The sequence below is a fragment of the Petaurus breviceps genome, unplaced genomic scaffold (genome assembly GCF_028583685.1).
Source record: "Petaurus breviceps papuanus isolate PSGF00001 unplaced genomic scaffold, PetGlider_PUasm1.0 208, whole genome shotgun sequence".
NCBI classification, from domain to species: domain Eukaryota; kingdom Metazoa; phylum Chordata; class Mammalia; order Diprotodontia; family Petauridae; genus Petaurus; species Petaurus breviceps.
The window spans coordinates 23,796,933-23,802,932 of NW_027185852.1; the positions used below are offsets into that span (position 1 = coordinate 23,796,933).

The window sequence follows — 6,000 nt, forward strand, 5'->3', positions numbered from 1 at the left end:
ATAACATTTCGCTCTGCACCAAACACCCTCCTAGAAACCCAGAAGGAGCATCTCTAGCACTTTGGAGATGGGACTTCCTGAGCAGAGAGGGAAAGCATCTCAGAGGGAGCCTCCGCGTGACCCCCATCTGGGGACCTGCCACACCGCCACTCCAATCTGGATGAAGATTTGGAGGCCTACTGCATCCCATTCCTGTCTCCAGCCGGCTGTAAAGAATATCCTTTAATAAATCTCCTTTGGACACTTAAGTCTTATGTGTGGGTTTCCTTTTCCCCTCCTGAATGCAGACACAAGGTTACCACATAATCACTCTTTTGGAGAGGTTTGTATTTGCTGCCAAATGAAAGGATAGAAATGGGTTGGAGAAAATGATTAAGTCTCCTCCTCATTTTTAAACTCCTTGACCTCAGCAGGCCTTCGTTTTGGTTGCTGCAGTGACTGGCCCTGATTTAAACATCCTCTCTTCCTGTATACTTTCTTTCTCTCTTAGTTTTCATGATGCTGAGCTCTCCTGGTTCTCCTCCTTTCTGTCTTGACTGTTGCTTTTCAGGATCCTCTGCTGAATCTTCCTTCAGGTCATGTCCCTGAACTGTGGGCATCCCCCTTCATTCTGTCTTGACTGCTCTTCTCTCTCTATGTCTTCTCATTTAATGATCTCATCAGTTCCCAGTGCTGCCTCCCTCCAATCCAAGCCAACCCTTCCACTCCCACAGCTACTACCTGGTTCATGCCCAAACCCTTCTCATCTGGACTTTTTCAAAAGTCTCCTGATTCACCTCCTTGCCTTGAATCTTTCTTTGCTCTGATCCATCCTTGGTTCTGCTATCAAAGTGATTTTCCTGAAGTGCAGGTCTGACCATACCATTGCCTGACTCAATAAATTCCAATGGTGCCCTATTTCTCTAGCATCACATATAATCTCCTCTGTTTGACTTTTTAAAGCCCTTCACAACCTGGTCCCTTCCTATTTTCCCAGCCTTGTCGCATATTATTTTCCTTTCTGTATTCTACAGTCCAGTCCAATTTGCCTTCTCTCTGTCCCTCACACATGGTACACCATCTCTCATCTTCCCTGGAAATCCTCCAGAATATATAAGGAAAGGTAAAAGCAATCATTCCTCACAGGGAACTGATATTCTAATGGAAGAAACAACATACAAAGAATTATGTACCTACAAGATACATAATATAAGTGGGCAGGTCATCTCAGATGGAAAGGACTGGGAGCTAGGGACCAGAGTGAATGCTCTTCTCATCTCACAGGGATCACAGAATTTCTGTTGTCCTTCAAGAACGAGCTCAGGCATCACCTTCAACATCAAGCCCTTCCTGACCCCTCACCGTGGCCTTCCTCCCAAACTACTCAGCATTTCACAACCTTGTACTGATGTTGTATTTATTCAACCTCTATTTATTCCTTATCCCCTCATATACGTGTGTGAGATCACAGATTTAGAACTGGAAGGGGCCATCACGTCCCCTTATTTATAGATGAGGAAACTAAGGCACAGGGAGGTTGGAGTTATCTTTCCTAGAGAATCTAAGCTCTTTGAAAGTAGGGAGCATTTCATTTTTGTGTTTGTATTCCAGCATCTAGCAGGGACCATGGTTTTGGTTTTGTTTTGCTCATGTTTTTTTGCTTCTCTGTTTCTCAAGGGCTAAGCAAAGTGGTTGGCCCATAGTAGGTAATTAATAAATATATTTTCATTGATCAAAGGTCCATTGGTTGCTGAGAGTTCTTTACACAGGGGTGATGATGGATAAGGGGAATGAAGGGTGGCTGTCTGTCTTCTTCTTGAGTGTAATGACCAAAAGAGAAGTCAGGCCAGGCAGTTTGAAGATAAATTGTATGCCTAGCTGCTCTTCGCTGAATGTCAAAGGGGCTTGGGGCCTGAGGCCAAGGCATCCTTTTTCAAGAATAGCACCAGCTGAGTGCAAAGGGGCCGAGCTGTATTCTGTTACAACCGTGGACAAGATAGGCATATACATTCTGACAGCTCTTGAGAGAGGAATTCAGGATGGCTTTTGAATTTCCCTGGACTTGTTTCAGGAAACAGAGATGGGTTTAGGGCAGGGGTCACTCCAGATCCCAAAGCGCTTCTATCCCTGCCTCACCACGCTTTCCTAACTCTTTCCTGTCCAAAGTGGAATTTCTTCTTTCTCCCCAAACTAGCCTGATTTCCAAACTTCCTTTTTCCCCTATTCTCCCCCCAATCACCCAGGCTCACAACCTCAATGCCATCCTGGACCTCCGACTCCGGATCACAAATCTTGTATTCTATTGTATATGATGTCTATATTACCCATCTATATCTAATATCTCGAATACTAATATCCTCATGTCTAATCACGTGCCAAATCTTGTCATTTTGAGATCCCAGATAGGAACTCAGATCTTCCTGACTCCAGGCCTGGGGCTGTCTTCACTGTACTCACCTCTTGTCTCTACTCATGGGGCCACAACCTTCATTAAGACCATCATCGCCTCTACCTAGACTACGGCAACGGCCATAATTGGTCTCCTTGCTTCCCCACTTCAATTTGTCCTCCACACGGCTTCCGAAGTACTTTTTGTTAGTGTTAGTGCCTTCCCTCTGAGATTCCTTCCAACTTGTCCTGTATTGGATAATTGCATATATTATCTTCCCTGTGCATTTTTATTTACATGCCGTCTCCCCCATTAGAATATGAGTGACTTGAGAGCAAGGGCCATTGTTTTTTACTGTTCTTTCTATTCCCAGCACTTGGCCCAGAGCCTGGAACATAGTAGGTGGTTAATAACTTCTTGATGATTAATTGACCGGTTGGATTATAGGACCCTGACTAGCAGTGATAGTACGGATAAAAGACTTAGTGTGTCCAATGGATCCCAAGTGATGGCTATGTTCCAGACATTTCATTAAGGAAGCTTGTTCACCGGCCCCATACCATCCTGGATCCCTTGCTGGTGCTCTCCCCACGCAGCCAAATTGGCAGGTCCTCTAGTTGCTATGTTCATAACATCTTCCAAAAGCTGCCTGTTCTCTCCATTCTTGTAACCAGCGCCCAAGCCCGGGCCTCATCACCCAGACTACTGTAATAGCCCCTTAATTGGTTTCCTTGCCTCATGTCTCTCCGGTCCATCTTTCACTCAGCAGCCAAAGTCATCTTCCTTTATAAAGCATAGGTCTGACCAGGTCACTTCCCTACACTGTACATTCCAGACACTCCCCACTGCTTCCAGGGTTAAATAGAAAATGCTCTGGGGGCCTTTAAAGCCTTGGTTCCCTCCTACATTTCCAGCCCTCCTCCCCTTTATCTCCCTCTGTGAGCTCTGTAACTGATCTTGTCACACATTCTGTCACTGACTCCTCCACTTTGTACTGACCGTTCTCCATGCCTTTCCCTCTTCATCTGCACCTCCTGGCTTCCCAGGCTTTCTTCATGACCCAGCCCAAAGCCCACCTACTGCAGGAGGCCTTTCCCATTCTCTCCTCTCTGCCACTGAGATTATTTACCATTTGCAATGTGTGTATCTTGTAGTTACACAGTTGTTTCCCTGTTGTCTCCCCATTAGAACATAAGCCCATTGAGGGCAGGGACTATTTTTGTCTTTCTTTCTGTCTCTACTGTTTAGCACATAGCTTGGCACATTGTTGTTGTTGCTGAGTTATGTCCAACTCTACATGGCCCCATGGACAAAGTCTATGGGATTTTCTTGGCAAAGATACTGGAATGGTTTGCCAGGCTCTTATCCAGTGTGTCCTTATTTTACAGATGGGGAACTGAGGCAAATAGGGGTTAAGTGACTTGCCCAGGGTCATATAGTTAGTAAGTGTCCGAGGCCAGATCTGAACTCAGATCTTCCTGAGTCCAGGCCTGGGGCTCTATGCAGTACACTCAATAAATGATTATTGATTAGATATGACTTAACTTGTACAACATATCTGTATAACCTGTAGGAGTCTTGGCCTCTTTGGCCTGAATGAGAAAGACTCCCTATATTGGGTTATGTTAGAGTGGGTCTGTAATCTCCTAGGTTCATTGTGGGTGTCAGAAAGAAGGAGGACTCTATGACTCTGGTACATCCAGAACCAGCAAACATCTCTGGAGCTTCGACACTGATCAGGGTCAGCTCTGGCCTCTTCAAGGTTGTAATGGGAATGTAAATTTAAAGATCTTCCCTGCCCCTAGGCTAAAGTGCACCTGGAGCCTGGGATGGGAGGCTTGTTTTTCAGTAGATACTTCTTGATTGGCCAGTGGGGTCAATAAGGTTGTTACATTCTCTGAGCCAGGAGAAGGCTATATAAGCCCTGATGTGAGGCTTCGTTTTGGGGGCTCACTTTGAGAAGTGTTCTGTGATTTGATATGGATTCTGGGAAGCCGTTGTCCAGAGCCCCCCGGCTTTGAAACCCAGATGTTGATTGGGTATGGATGTAATGGTTGGGCAGTTTGAAATCTGTCTACTTGATCTGTTTCTGTCTTGATAATTCTGTCTGTATACTTTGAAGTTCGCGGTGCTGACCTTTTTCCCCTGAACGAGGTAAACGATATGTGTCTGACTGATTAAAGTAAGCTTGTTAACCCATTTTGAGTTGCTTTCCTGTATCAAAGCAGATCCAAGAACCTGTGGTGGCAGCAAACCCTGAGGACGCTTGGGGTGCTTGCTGCTACGAAATGGCATCACAAACAGGATCTGCAGAGTAAAAGGAAAGTATGCGTGCTGGGATAATTGTTTGTTTCCCAGTTGTGGTAGCTGTGACTCTGTTGAGCCATGGAGTAGGAGAGAAGAATGGCCTGCATGCAGACTTTGCTGAGCTGAGTTTTGTAGCAGCAAGCACCCCAAAGCGTCCTCAGGGTTTGCTGCCACCACAGATTCTTGGATCTGCTTTGATACAGGAAAGCAACTCAAAATGGGTTAACAAGCTTACTTTAATCAGTCAAACATATATCGTTTACCTCGTTCAGGGGAAAAAGGTCAGCACCGCGAACTTCAAAGTATACAGACAGAATTATTAAGACAGAAACAGATCAAGTAGACAGATTTCAAACTGCCCAACCATTATATCCATACCCAATCAACATCTGGGTTTCAACATCTGGGTTTCAAAGCCGGGGGGCTCTGGACAACGGCTTCCCAGAATCCATATCAAATCACAGAACACTTCTCAAAGTGAGCTCCCAAAACGAAGCCTCACATCAGGGCTTATATAACCTTCTCCTGGCTCAGAGAATGTAACAACCTTATTGACCCCACTGGCCAATCAAGAAGTATCTACTGAAAAACAAGCCTCCTATCCCAGGCTCCAGGTGCACTTTAGCCTAGGGGCAGGGAAGATCTTTAAATTTACATTCCCATTACAAAGGTACTGTCAGATCTCAATTCAAGCAATCACGGGCATAGATTGGCCAGTCACTGTGCTAAGCACTAGGCCTACAGAGACAAAACTGAGGCTGTCCCTGCTCACAAGGGGTTGACGTTCTTTAGGTGCTGGGGGTACAAGGACAACCCCATGTACCAATGTAGGTGTATACAAAGCATCTGAAACTTAATGCCAGGTGGTTTGGGAGAGGAGGGCCCTAGCAGATGGACCAATCAGAAAGACTTCTGGTCAAGGTGGTCCTTGGGCTGAGTCTCAAAGGAAAATAGGAATTCTAAGAGAACGAGGTGAGGAGGGAGAGTATTCCAGGCATGAGGAATGACCCATGCAAAGACATGGAGATAGGAGATTGAGGACTACTATTTCTGACAAGCCATGCCTCCCATGTAGTCCTTCACAGAATGAAAGAATCTCAGAGCTGAAAGGGACTCCAACCATACCAACATCCTCTAACTCCTGGATTGGCAAAGGGCATCCAAAAAGCACTGGACCCCAGTGTGGACCAAGAGATGCCAGCCTTTAGAGACTCTCCAGGCCCCGAGGGATCAGTCAGGGAGGAAACTGAGTCAGAGCCTTTGTGCTCTCAGTGCATGAGTAAGATGTGGGAAAGGTCCAGAAGAAGGCTAGAGAGACCCAGATA

General features: G+C 45.8%; 1 protein-coding gene across 1 annotated transcript in view; it reads right to left on the reverse strand.

The window, feature by feature from the left end:
- LOC138165341 (sterol carrier protein 2) overlaps positions 1–5,492 on the reverse strand; it is a 464,797-nt gene extending 459,305 nt beyond the window's left edge. The window contains exon 1 of the mRNA XM_069093562.1: positions 5,489–5,492. The gene's annotated coding sequence lies outside the window, so the exon portion shown is untranslated. The remainder of the gene's footprint in view (positions 1–5,488) is intronic.
- Between the last annotated feature and the right edge of the window lie 508 nt (positions 5,493–6,000).